The sequence below is a fragment of the Berghia stephanieae genome, chromosome 5 (assembly GCF_034508935.2).
Source record: "Berghia stephanieae isolate SIO BIC M18660-M18661 chromosome 5, UCSD_Bste_1.3, whole genome shotgun sequence".
In the NCBI taxonomy this organism is placed as follows: Eukaryota; Metazoa; Mollusca; class Gastropoda; order Nudibranchia; family Aeolidiidae; genus Berghia; species Berghia stephanieae.
In genome coordinates, this window is record NC_088364.1 from 74,422,029 (window position 1) to 74,434,528 (window position 12,500).

General features: G+C 33.4%; 1 protein-coding gene across 4 annotated transcripts in view; it reads right to left on the bottom strand.

The window, feature by feature from the left end:
* Positions 1–12,500, bottom strand: part of LOC144973599 (uncharacterized) — a 138,446-nt gene that overhangs the window by 124,232 nt on the left and 1,714 nt on the right. The window lies entirely within an intron of this gene.

Here is a 12,500-nt window from a genome sequence, read left to right on the forward strand (position 1 = left end):
TGTGTGGGATTTTTTAGGAGGAGGTGAGTGGGGGGGGGGGGGGAGTTATGCATATGTTTTTGTGTTATGGTGTTGTTGTTTTTTTATCAATTATCTCTAATATCTCTAATATCTAACTACGTAAATGATGACAAAAGCTCATGTGAGTCTAACAGTAAACGTGAATCAGTCGGCCGGCTATACAAGTGCAATAAATGTTTAACGATTTCCTTCCTTGATCACAAATAAACCGCCTTTATCGATCTGACAAGCACGATAATTATTGCTGTCCTTTAAAAAATCGAGCTCTTATATAGCGCAATATCCACTAAATGTGCTCAAAGCGCTTTACAAGGGGTCCCTGGTCAACAGCAACATTTAACATGTAGGACGAGGCATGACGCCTGTTAGGCGATATTACAATTTTTCGGACAAAGACAACGCTGTTAACGGCCAGGTACTCATTTTACACCTGAGTGTGGTGAGAGAATGTGAGTAAAGAGCCTTTTCCAAGGACTCAACTATGCGCCGAGCGAGGCTCGAACATAGGAACTTCCGATCCGAAAGCGAATGTCATACCACTAGACTACATAGCCTTTGACGAAACAACTTTTTAAAAATTTATTTATCAATTTTGTCCGGAAATCATTTACATCGAATACTCACATCATCCGCCAACCGGATATAACATACCGACACACAAAATTCTGTGTAACCTTGAACGTTTATAGGGAATGAAATTAGCGGAAGAGTAGCGTCCCTTGATTGGACGTCACCTTACAGAGAGAACGTCAACATTGTTTTCCGCATGCGTCTCTCTCGTCCTCGCTTTCGGTGAATTGTCTCCGGAAGCGAGGACTAGAGACGCATGCGCACAACCAACATGACGTTCTCTCTCTAATAACTTTTGCGCCGATGACGTCCAATCAAGGGCGGACGCTGCTCTTCCGCTAAGCTCATTCCCTATAGATGCTGTGCGCTTGGTTAAGAAAGTTTTGAGACTGAAGGTCACGTTTTGTTTTGCTTTGTTTTATTTTTAAACGGAAGCCCGAGGGTTTCAATTATCATCTATCGATCGATCTCATATCGACAACGTATGAGTTTTGTAAACAAAAGAATACTTTTTTGTTTATTATTGAAAACCATTCAAGAAAACGAATTAGGCTATTCACTAACGCTATCAATACTGGGGGTTTTATTTTAAAAGACCTTAACTAAACATTTGCAGAACGTGGAGGAGAATGTAAACTATCCGTTCGTCTATGTGATCCTGTGGTATGCATGACCTTCTCCTTCGGACAGGAAGGACCAGGGTTCGAGTCACGCTCTGGGCGGTGCATAGTTGAGTCCTTGGAAAATGCTCTCACCGTACTCGTGTGTAAAATTAGTACATGACCGTCAATAGCGTTGTATCCATCGAAGAACAAAAATTGTAATATATCTCCTAACAGCCCATGTTTTGTCTTACTTGTTAAGTATTTTTGTTGGCTGGCACGTTTGGTGAATATTGAATTAGCTATATATATATGCTATATATATATATATATATATATATATATATATATATATATATATATATATATATATATATATAAGCATATTTATATAGCGCCTTTCATCCAAACTTCAAATGCAATTCAACCAAAGTTTCAAAACAATTAAGACCATTAAAGGGCATCAATACATCATCAATATTATAAATGTCACATACAATACATTTAATATTCAATTAAGTAATTATTTTCTGAAAAGATATGTTTTCAGGGCATTTTTGAAAATGTCTATTGTGCTCGAAAATCTCACAGATTGAGGGAGATCATTCCAAATCGTGGGTCCGAATTTCATAAGAGACTTATCGCCAAAATATTTAAGTTTAGTTTTAGGAGATGCTAAGAAGTTTGAATCGTGGGATCTAAGATTTCTCAGAGGTACGTATGGTTGGAGTAAGTGTTGAATGTAGAGAGGAACAGAAGACTCAAATACACCAAATACACCGTTTTTCTTATTCAGATTTATTTTGTGCATCATAAACTTTGAAGAATGATCTTTGTTTGATTAATAAGAACATAAAGATGTTTTGTAGAGAGATTGTTTGAGTTTAAAAAAATTAGTTTTTCTGCTAGGTAAGCATGTCATTTTGGGAAAATGCTGAAACAAAAACAAACAAATTGAGCTTTATATAGGGCAACATCCACTAAATGTGCTCAAAGTGCTTTACAAGGGGTCCCTGGTCAACAGCAACATTTAACATGTAGGACGGGACATGACGCTTGTTAGGTGATATTACAATTTTTCGGACAAAGACAACGCTGTTAACGGCCAGGTACTCATTTTACACCTGAGTACGGTGAAAAAAATGTGAGTAAAGAGCCTTTTCCAAGGACTCAACTATGCGCCGAACGAGGCTCGAACCCGGACCTTCCGATCCGAAAGCGAGAGTGATACCACTAGACCACATAGCCGCAGATAAGCCTGCCATTTTTGGGAAAATACTGAAACCGGTCGGTAAGGAGAGAGTAAAGGTGACGCAATCTTGAATACTTAGAATAGATAGTATGCGCTTGGCTAAGGAGTTCACAACATTGCCATCCGGAAGAATAGCGGACCAACACATAATACTGTGTGTAACCATGATCGTTGATAGTCAGGTTAATACAGTTCAGTGAGCATTACTCATAAACGCGGATGGCAAAAAACAGTAACAAAGACCTGAGTGACGTCATCTTCGAACTATCTATACTTGCGGATGGCATTGTTGTGAGCTTCTAAGCCAAAAACATATTGTCTATACATTTTTCTTATTCAGATGTATTTTGTACATCATAAACTTTGAAGAATGATCTTTGTTTAATTAATAAGAACATGGACTTGTTTTTAGAGAGCTTGTTTGAGTTTTTAAAAATCAATTTTTCTGCTAGGTAAGGATCAGTAAGGAGAGCGTAAAGGTGAATCCTTAGAATAGGCTCTTTGTTCACATTCTCTCTATATGTACTCAGATGTCAAGTAACTACCTGTTTGGTAACATGTGCGGAAATTTGGTCTGGTGAAATGACAATCGCCTTCGGACCAGAAGGTCCAGGGTTTGCGTCTCGATCTGAGCGGCGTATAGTTGAGTCATTGGACAATGCTACTAACTCACACTCTTTCACCTTACTGAGGTGTAGAATGAGTACCTCGGCGTTAATACAGCGTTGTCTCTGTGCGGAAATGTGGTCTAGTGGTCTGACATAGCGCAATATCCACTAAATGTGCTCAAAGAGCTTTACAGGGGGTCCCTGGCCAACAGTAACATTCATTTAACATTTAGTACGGGACATGGCGCCTGTTAGGCGATGTTACAATTTTTCCGGACAGAGAAATGCTGTAAACGGCCAGGTATTCTTTTTAAACCTGAGTACGGTGAGAGAATGTGAGTAAAGAACCTTCTCCAAGGACTCAACTATGCGCCGAGCGAGGCTCAAACCCAGGACCTTCCGATCCGAAAGCGAGTGTCATACCACTAGACCACATAGCGGCACTGATCGTCACACCGTTTAACCCCGGCAGTTTCTATTTAAAAAATAAGGCAATAGCCCCTAACAGCTCGTGTACGTGTTTAATGTTGCTATTGTCTTGCTACCCATTGTAAAGCGCTTTTAGCACATTTAGTGGATAGTGTGCGCTATACAGAGTTTTATTTTCTCTTTTATCATGCCATTTTCAGAAAGAAGTCAACAATAATAGCACGTCTTCAATGGTGATATTTATTTTTGTAATCATAATCATAAAAATGATAGGGTGGAAACCATAATTTAATGGAAATTCAGTCTAGTCTTAGTCTTAAACCAGTTTTTTGCAGCACTCCGGAAAAAACTCGTATCTAAAATTTTGGCTTGAAAACTTCGATTGATTTAAATGACCCTCATCTTGGCAAAAAACACATTAAACCTGGGACTTCGCATTGTCTTCCATCAAGTCCAAGGTTTGGGAGTTTTTGCCCAAGATGAGGGTCATTTAAATCGATCGATATTTGAAGGACAAGTTTTTTTTTGGCCATATTTTTAAATATGAGTTTTTCTCAGAGAACGGCAGTGGCTTGGTTAAAATTTGATATGTTCTGTAAACTGTATCATTAAAGAGTCGTATCCGTTTCCATAAATATCCATTGTCATATATTCAAGTCAACTCAAATAGTTTTCATATCGATCGATCTTTCTAGAATGTTCTGTCGTGAATAAAGAAAAGCCCGGGTCCAATTTTAGAAAGAGAAAGCGAGAGAAGAAAAAAGGCAAATCACCCATAATGATTGACGCACAATGCGTCTTGTCAATTATTATAGTCATACCGCATTGTTGTAAAAGGTATGGTTAACCATGTCGTGTTTTAAATTTAGCAATACATTATAGATATGTCGAAATGATTCAAAGTCGACGTGCACTTATTTGCAGGTCTGATAACGCAATTCCTTATAGGCTCATCATTGTTGTAATGGAAATCTTTTTTTAAATATGACGCAAAATAGTGTCCATTACAACAATGTTAAACTAGGCCCATAATAAGCGGGTTCGGATGTTAGACCTGCATATATTTATGTAGGTACACGGAGTTCAAAGTTGATCAACTGTCTCATTAGTTAATGAAAATAGGTAAAATATAATACTATTTTGGGCTGAATGGTCATAAACGACGTATACATATTTGCAGGTCTGATAACTCAGATTGTTGTGGACTCATTATTGTAGTAATGGAATTTCTCTCAAACCAACGCAAAATATTGTCCATTACAACAATTTTAAATCAAGCCCATCAAGTGTTCAGTTATCAGACCTTCTAATATGTGCACGTCGGTCACAAGTGCTAATTGGAGTCAATAGTCTGACGTCATGTCGCCCAGCAACGGCGAGCAGCGTGGTTCTAAACAAAGAAAATAGGTACTTTTTATTCTTCATGCTGGCTAAAAATGTTCATATGTAATGTGATCAAATTTGTATAAATTAAAGCATGATCATATTTATGTTTTTCTTCTCTGGATACACTTTATGTTCGTTGGAGAAATATTTCATAAGGTCGTCCGCCATTGTTCCGATAGTTTAGAACCAGTTGCTAAGTTACTATGCGTCATTACGAGAGAAGTGACTTCATGACTGTTGAAGCGTATTCAATTCTTTTAGAAAGGAGGGGAATTTCTGGGACGATTTTTCCTTGTATTTTTTCTACTTTGTTCGACACCTGCCTTTTATATTTTGTAATGTAAACTGGAAATGTTTAGCTGAAACTAAAAGGATATTAATTCGTACAATAAGAAAAAAGACAAATGCAATTTTTAGGGCACCTAAATCGACATAAATGTATTGAACATCTTGCTCTCACAGGAAAGATAGAAGGTAAAAAGAGTAAAGGTAGACCAAGAAAAACATATTTGAATAGTTTGAACAGCTGGGTGACAAAGAAAGAGAAGAGTCATATTAATTTTCTGAGGTTATCTGATGAGAGAGATGAATGGCGTACCATGATCACCGATGTCTGGCACAGACTTGGTACTTAAAGAATAAGAAGAAGAAGAAGAAGAAGAAGAAGAAGAAGAAGAAGAAGAAGAAGAAGAAGAAGAAGAAGAAGAAGAAGAAGAATGTAAACTGGTGGATAACCCGCGATAGTTGCGAATAACTAAAAGCTATTAGGAACGTGCAATCATCAATTATACTTATTATACTAATGTATTGTATTTTTTTAGGTTTGCCGGCAATCCTGTGCTCGATGATAAAAAATTAACAATGGCTTTACGGAACAATGTAAATCCCCAACCCTATTTGTTAAAAGAATAGTATAGAAAGATTATCATTACTTGAGGGATTTTATATTACGTCATCAATTTTTGTTGTTGCGGATGAGATTGTTATTACTTGATAGTATCACAAGAGATTTTAAATGACGTCATCAATTTTTGTTGTGGATGTGCTAGAATTGCGTTGAATAAACTATAATCATAATGAAAGTCATACGTCAACAGGGACCTAGTATTACGACCTAGCAGATTTTTTTCGTATTAATTTGAGTCGACGAATGATAGAATTAGCCTGAAATTTAGAAAAAAAATAAAGGTATGCAAGTTACTCGTATATCATTCTGTACAAAATAGTCTTATAATTTTTAGATTCTCCAGTAATTCTGTGCTCGAGGATAAATATTTTACATTGGCTGCTTGGAACAATGTGGATCCCCAACCCAATTTTTTAAAAACAAAAAAACAATAGATGATTGTCGCTTTGTAATGTGACGTAATCTATAGAGCTATGCATAGACTCAATCGAAGTCCTCACGGCGTAATTTTTACTGCTCTCTTGGTGAAAGATTAGAGAAAAGTCGAAACAATATTCTAGAAAGTGGGTTTATGTGTTGTTTTTCACCACGCAATCCCAGCATAAATCCTACAATGCTTTTATCACAGTTGGCTTTATTAGTTCGTAGTCTTAACCTACGGACTATTTAACATTAATAATTCAAGAGGGTTGCAGACTCCAATCACAAGATACTGTGCGGCTATGTGGTCTAGTGGTATGACACTCGCTTTCGGATCGGAAGGTCCTGGGTTAGAGCCTCACTCGGCGCATAGTTGAGTCATTGGAAAAGACTCTTTACTCACATTCTCTCACCGTACTCAGGTGTAAAATGAGTACTTGGCCGTCAACAGCGTTGTCTTTGTCCGAAAAATTGTAACATCGCCTAACAGGCGTCATGTCTCGTTCTGCATGTTACGTGTTGCTGTTGGTCAGGGACCCTTTGTAAAGCGCTTTGAGCACATTTAGTGGATATTGCGTTATATAAAAGCTCAAAAGATGTGAGTGAAAATGAAAAATATTTGTTTTTAAAAAATAGAGAAGATACTTGAAAAAAAATTGTTAATAATAGCACTGTTTTGGGAGATGATGTTTTTTTCCATGGTAAAACATATCTCTGTTATGTACCGTTATTTTTTGGTTTTGATTATATAATGAATGGGGACGAAGTGGCCGAGTGGTTAACTCTCTCCTTACCAACCATTTTCATAAATTACCCCGAAATTTATCCCCATCCAAATTAATAATCATTTTTTCTTACTCAAACAGAAAACAAACAAGTACATTCTATACGTAATATATTCGGCTTAATGAGCTCTATAACACAGTGTCTAGTTTTTATCGCTATAACAGAAATACATCCTTTAAATTTTGTGATGTACGCTTGAAATCAGGATGAGAAAACTATTTCTTGCATCGTAACGAATGTGACGATTTTCCTATGGTTGGTAAGGAGAGGGTTAAGGCATTGCACTGTGACCTGGAAGGTCCCGGGTTCGAGAATCGATTCAGGCATTTTCGTTTGTTTTTATTTTCCCTTGGTCTAGTTTATGAACCCCCAGTTTGCTCACTTGGACAACATGGGTGATTCCTGTTGACATCAGACATCATGTTTGATGAATTATCTATCTATCTATATTCTTAACACGATCCCGGAGCCCAATGGAAGACATAATTAAATGAATCGCATGACCAAATTCTTTAAATAAGATAGCGATGACAATGTAATCTGTTATATCTCAAGTCTTTCGTGTCGTTTGAATGATATAATGCGGTCGTTCTCCATTGATTTAGACAAAAATTCCTACAAAAGATGGACGTGCTTTGATGTGGTCTCAAGCAGCGCTGTAAAATGATTAATACACTCACCCACTTCACTGACAATATTCTTTGATCCTGATCCTCCATAACGAGAATTGTAATCAAATATCCGATGGAAATTGACAAAATATCCCTTTTGTTGTTGTTATTGTTGTTGTTGTTGTTATTGTTGTTGTCATTACACTTTTCATTTCAACCGACTAGTACTGTTTTGCATGTATGTATACGTCTATTTCACCAATAGTAATTTTAACTAGCATCAGCTGTTTGCTATATTAATAATAATAATAATAATAATAATAATAATAATAATAATAATAATAATAATGATAATAATAATAATAATAATAATAATAATAATAATAATAATAATAATAATAATAATAATAATAATAACAATAATAATAATAATAATAATAATAATAATAATAATAATAATAATAATAATAATAATAATAATAATAATAATAATAATAATAATAATAATAATAATAATAATAATATAATATAATAATAATAATAATAAATAATAATAATAATAATAAATAATAATAATAATAATAATAATAATAATAATAAAATAATATATAATAATAAATAATAATAATAATAATAATAATAATAATAAAATAAATAATAATATAAATAATAATAATAATAATAATAATAATAATAATAATAATAATAATAATAATAATAATAATAATAATTACTGATACTATTTATAATCGGATTGAATATTTCTAACTGGTTCTACACAACGGGTTGTTGTAGGTGAAAGTTGTTCTGATTTTATATGCCCAACTAGTGGTGTCCCTCGGGGTATTGTACTTGGTCCTTTACTGTTCATTATCTATATCAATGATCTACCTTGTCTAGAGTATGTAAATAGTATTTGGAGTCACTTATATAAGCGACAGTCTGTTTACATTTAGAACGTACAAAGACGCGCTACGAGACTTTTACCTGACATTTGACAGCTATCCTATTTAGAAAAATTAACGTATCTAAATTTGCCTTCACTAAAATATCGTAGAATAAGAGGTGATCTTTTTAATATATATATATAGAGTGAGACTCGTGCATGATTTTTACAACATGGATTATAATTTATTTTTTTTTTAAATCATTCGCATGTAACAAACACTAGGGGAGATAAGTTTAAGATATTTGTCGAAAGATGGAATTCGTCTATAAGGAAAAATAATCTAATTCAAAGGACTGAGACATTTTGGAATAATCTAAAGTTTGAGACAAAGAATTCTAATTCAATTAATAAGTTTAAGAATGCCATTCATAAAGAGCTTATTAATATAATATTTTATTTTGACTAATAATGTAACATGACATTGGATATGTCGCGAGGACGAGAGACGCATGCGCACAACCAACATGACGTTCTCTCTCTAATAACTTTTCCGCCGGTGACGTCACAGACTATGGGTGACGTCCTATCGAGGGACGCTACTCTTCCGCTAATCTCAATCCCTATTATGTGACAATGACTGTTATGCCAACTACATGCTCGGAACGGAACTTGGGGATCACTTTTGATAATAAATTATGTTTTGGTGAACATAACAATATATCATATTATGTGATTGTATAATAAGAGCCAACAGGCGTGAGGGAATTATATATACAAAAGCTTTAGTTATCTTGATTTCAAAGCGTTTGTCCAACTTTATAAGTCTGTCATATGACCTTGTCTGGAGAATGGAAAAAGTATTTGGAGTCCCTTATTTAAGTGACAGTCTTGTTAACATTGAGAACGTAAAAAGTCGCGCTACTAAACGTTTGCCTGCGTATTTAGAAAAATTAAAGGATCTAAATTGGCCTTCGTAGAATAAGAGGTGACTTTATTCATACATATATATATATATATATATATATAGAGAGAGAGAGAGAGAGAGAGAGAGAGAGAGAGAGAGAGAGAAAGAGAGAGAGAGAAAAAGAGAGAGAGAGAGAGAGAGAGAGGGAGAGAGAGAGAGAGAGAGAGAGAGAGAGAGAGAGAGAGACTCGTGCATGGTTCTTACAATTTGGATTATAATGATTTGTTTAATTATTTGCATGTTACAAACACTAGAGGAGATGAGTTTAAGATATTTGTTGAAAGATGTAATTCGTCCTTAAGGAAAAATTCCCCAATTCAAAGAAATGTGAAAATGTGGAATAATCTAAAGTTTCAAACAAGCAATTATAATTCAATTAATTTTTTGTTAATGCCATTGATAAAGAATTTCCCAACGTAATATTTGATTTTGATGAATAATGTAACAAGACATTGGATATTAGATACTGCATTTTGTATATCAATTATTTGAAACTATCGAATTTATTGAGCTGGATTTGTCAAATGAATGTAAATAGATATAGATATACAACGAATATTGACTATGACAATTATTTGTGAATTGGATATTTAATACTCAATATTATAAAATTAACAATGTAAATGTTGCTGCTCGAAGCTCGAAGAAATAAATAATAATATGAAATTGATTGTACGTTTCAATTTTGTTTATTCAGCTTAACTACCACATTATCTCATTCATCTGTGGTGTTTAATTCATCCCGTTTTGTTGATAAAGGGGAAACCAAAACGTTCATTTCATCTGTTTTGTAATCAAATTGAAGCTTACAATCAATTTCACATTATTATTTTTAAAATTAACAATGAGTATTGTTTATATAATTATGATAAATTATATTTATGTATTAAAGTCACACAGATAATGTAAAGGTTTTTAGAACCTTTTATCTCTTAAAAGATACGATATCATAATAACTTGTAAAGCGCCCTATCCCCAATAAACCGACTCTAAGCGCTTAAAACGAAGGTAAAAATAAGCGGTTGAACGGATCAAATGGCAGTTATCTTACTACATACAAAGACATACGCACTACCACATTAAACCAAGCCTCTCAGTCACACTATTACAATTCTTTAACCAGTTAACCAGCGTATTCGATTTAAATGACCCAACCGACATCTTAAAATTTAAAAAAAAAATTGACCTTTATATAGCGCAATATCCACTAAATTATGTGCTCAAAGCGCTTTACAGGGGTCCCTGATCAACAGCAACATTTAACATGTAGGACGGGACATGCCGCCTGTTATGCGATATTACAATTTTTCGGACAAAGACAAAGCTGTTAACGGCCAGGTACTCATTTTACACCTGAGTACGGTGAGAGAAAGTGAGTAAAGAGCCTTTTCCAAGGACTCAACTATGCGCCGAGCGCGAGGCTCGAACCCAGGACCTTCCGATCCGAAAGCGAGTGTCATACCACAAGACCACATAGCCGCACTTAGCAAAACTATTATCCCAGGTTTGAGAGATTTAGCCAAGATGAAGGTCATTTAACCTTCTCCTTACATTTAACCCCCTCCTTACCACCCATAGGAAAATCGTCACATTCGTTACAATGCAGCCAACAATTTTCTTATTCTGATTTCATTTTCTTATAGTTATAGCTATAAACACTCAACATTGTGTTGCAGATCTCATTTTTCTGAACAAAATACAGAATATACTCGTTGCTAATCTGTTTGAAAAATCTATTTTTGGTGTTGGGTATGAAGTTTTGGGGTAACATTCTGAAAATAGCTGGTAAGGAGAGGGTTAATTTGATCAATATTTAAGGACGAGTTTTCTGGCCCAAATTTTTAAATACGTGTCTTTCCAGAGAATACGGCAGTTAACTGGTTTAGCAATTAGAAAAATGAAACTGCACTTGGTTACGTCAAGTTTTACTGGTGTAAAACAATAAGGCGGAGACGCATTTTAATTGATGAGATTGATGAGACAAAGGATAGGGAAGGGGTTTGGGGGGGGGGGGGTATTCCTTCCTCATAAATCAAAGAATTAAAGATAACAAAGCACCCAAGAAACTCCAATTCGTTTCCGTTATAATATCATATTGTTGTTGCATCAGATCTCAATCAAATGATAACTGTTGTTTAAATTTGTATTGTTTTCATTTTCTTAAAAGTTCATTTATTTCTCGTGTTTGTTCCGTTTATGGTTTTATCAAATCAGAGCAAAAAGTTTCATAGGCAGATGAAACGAAAATAACAAGCACTTCTGTCTTAAATTGTTTGTTCAGAAAGAGCATAGATCTATCTGATATTCGATTGATGCACAAATCATTTTGTAGATAAGATCAGATATAGTATACCATTTTTAACAGATATTTGATTATTTTTTTTTTAATGTTTTAAATATTTTTTTTAATAATTTTTTATTTCCTTTTGGATAAATAAAGTACATTATTATTATTACTATTATTATTATTATATATTATTATTATTATTATTATTATTATTATTATTATTATTATTATTATTATTATTATTATTATTATTATTATTATTATTATTATTATTATTATTATTATTATTATTATTATTATTATTATTATTATTATTATTATTATTATTATTATTATTATTATTATTATTATTATTATTATTATTATTATTATTATTATTATTATATTATTATTATTATTATTATTATTATTATTATTATTATTATTATTATTATATTATTATTATTATTATTATTATTATTATTATTATATTATTATTATTATTATTATATTATTATTATTATTATTATTATTATTATTATTATTATTATTATTATTATTATTATTCAATTGACCAGAGAGCCGAAAGGCCGAGTCTTCGTTTTATATATATATCCTCTAATAATCTCTCATTTATATTTAGTGTTTTATCCATCGTGTTATGTTGACAAAGGGGTAACCCAAAACGCCCACTTCATCCGTCTTCGTTAATTAAATAGAAGCTGACATTCCATTTGGCTGCTGTTGTCATTTATTTCTTGTTGAAAATGGAATATTTTTAATAATAAT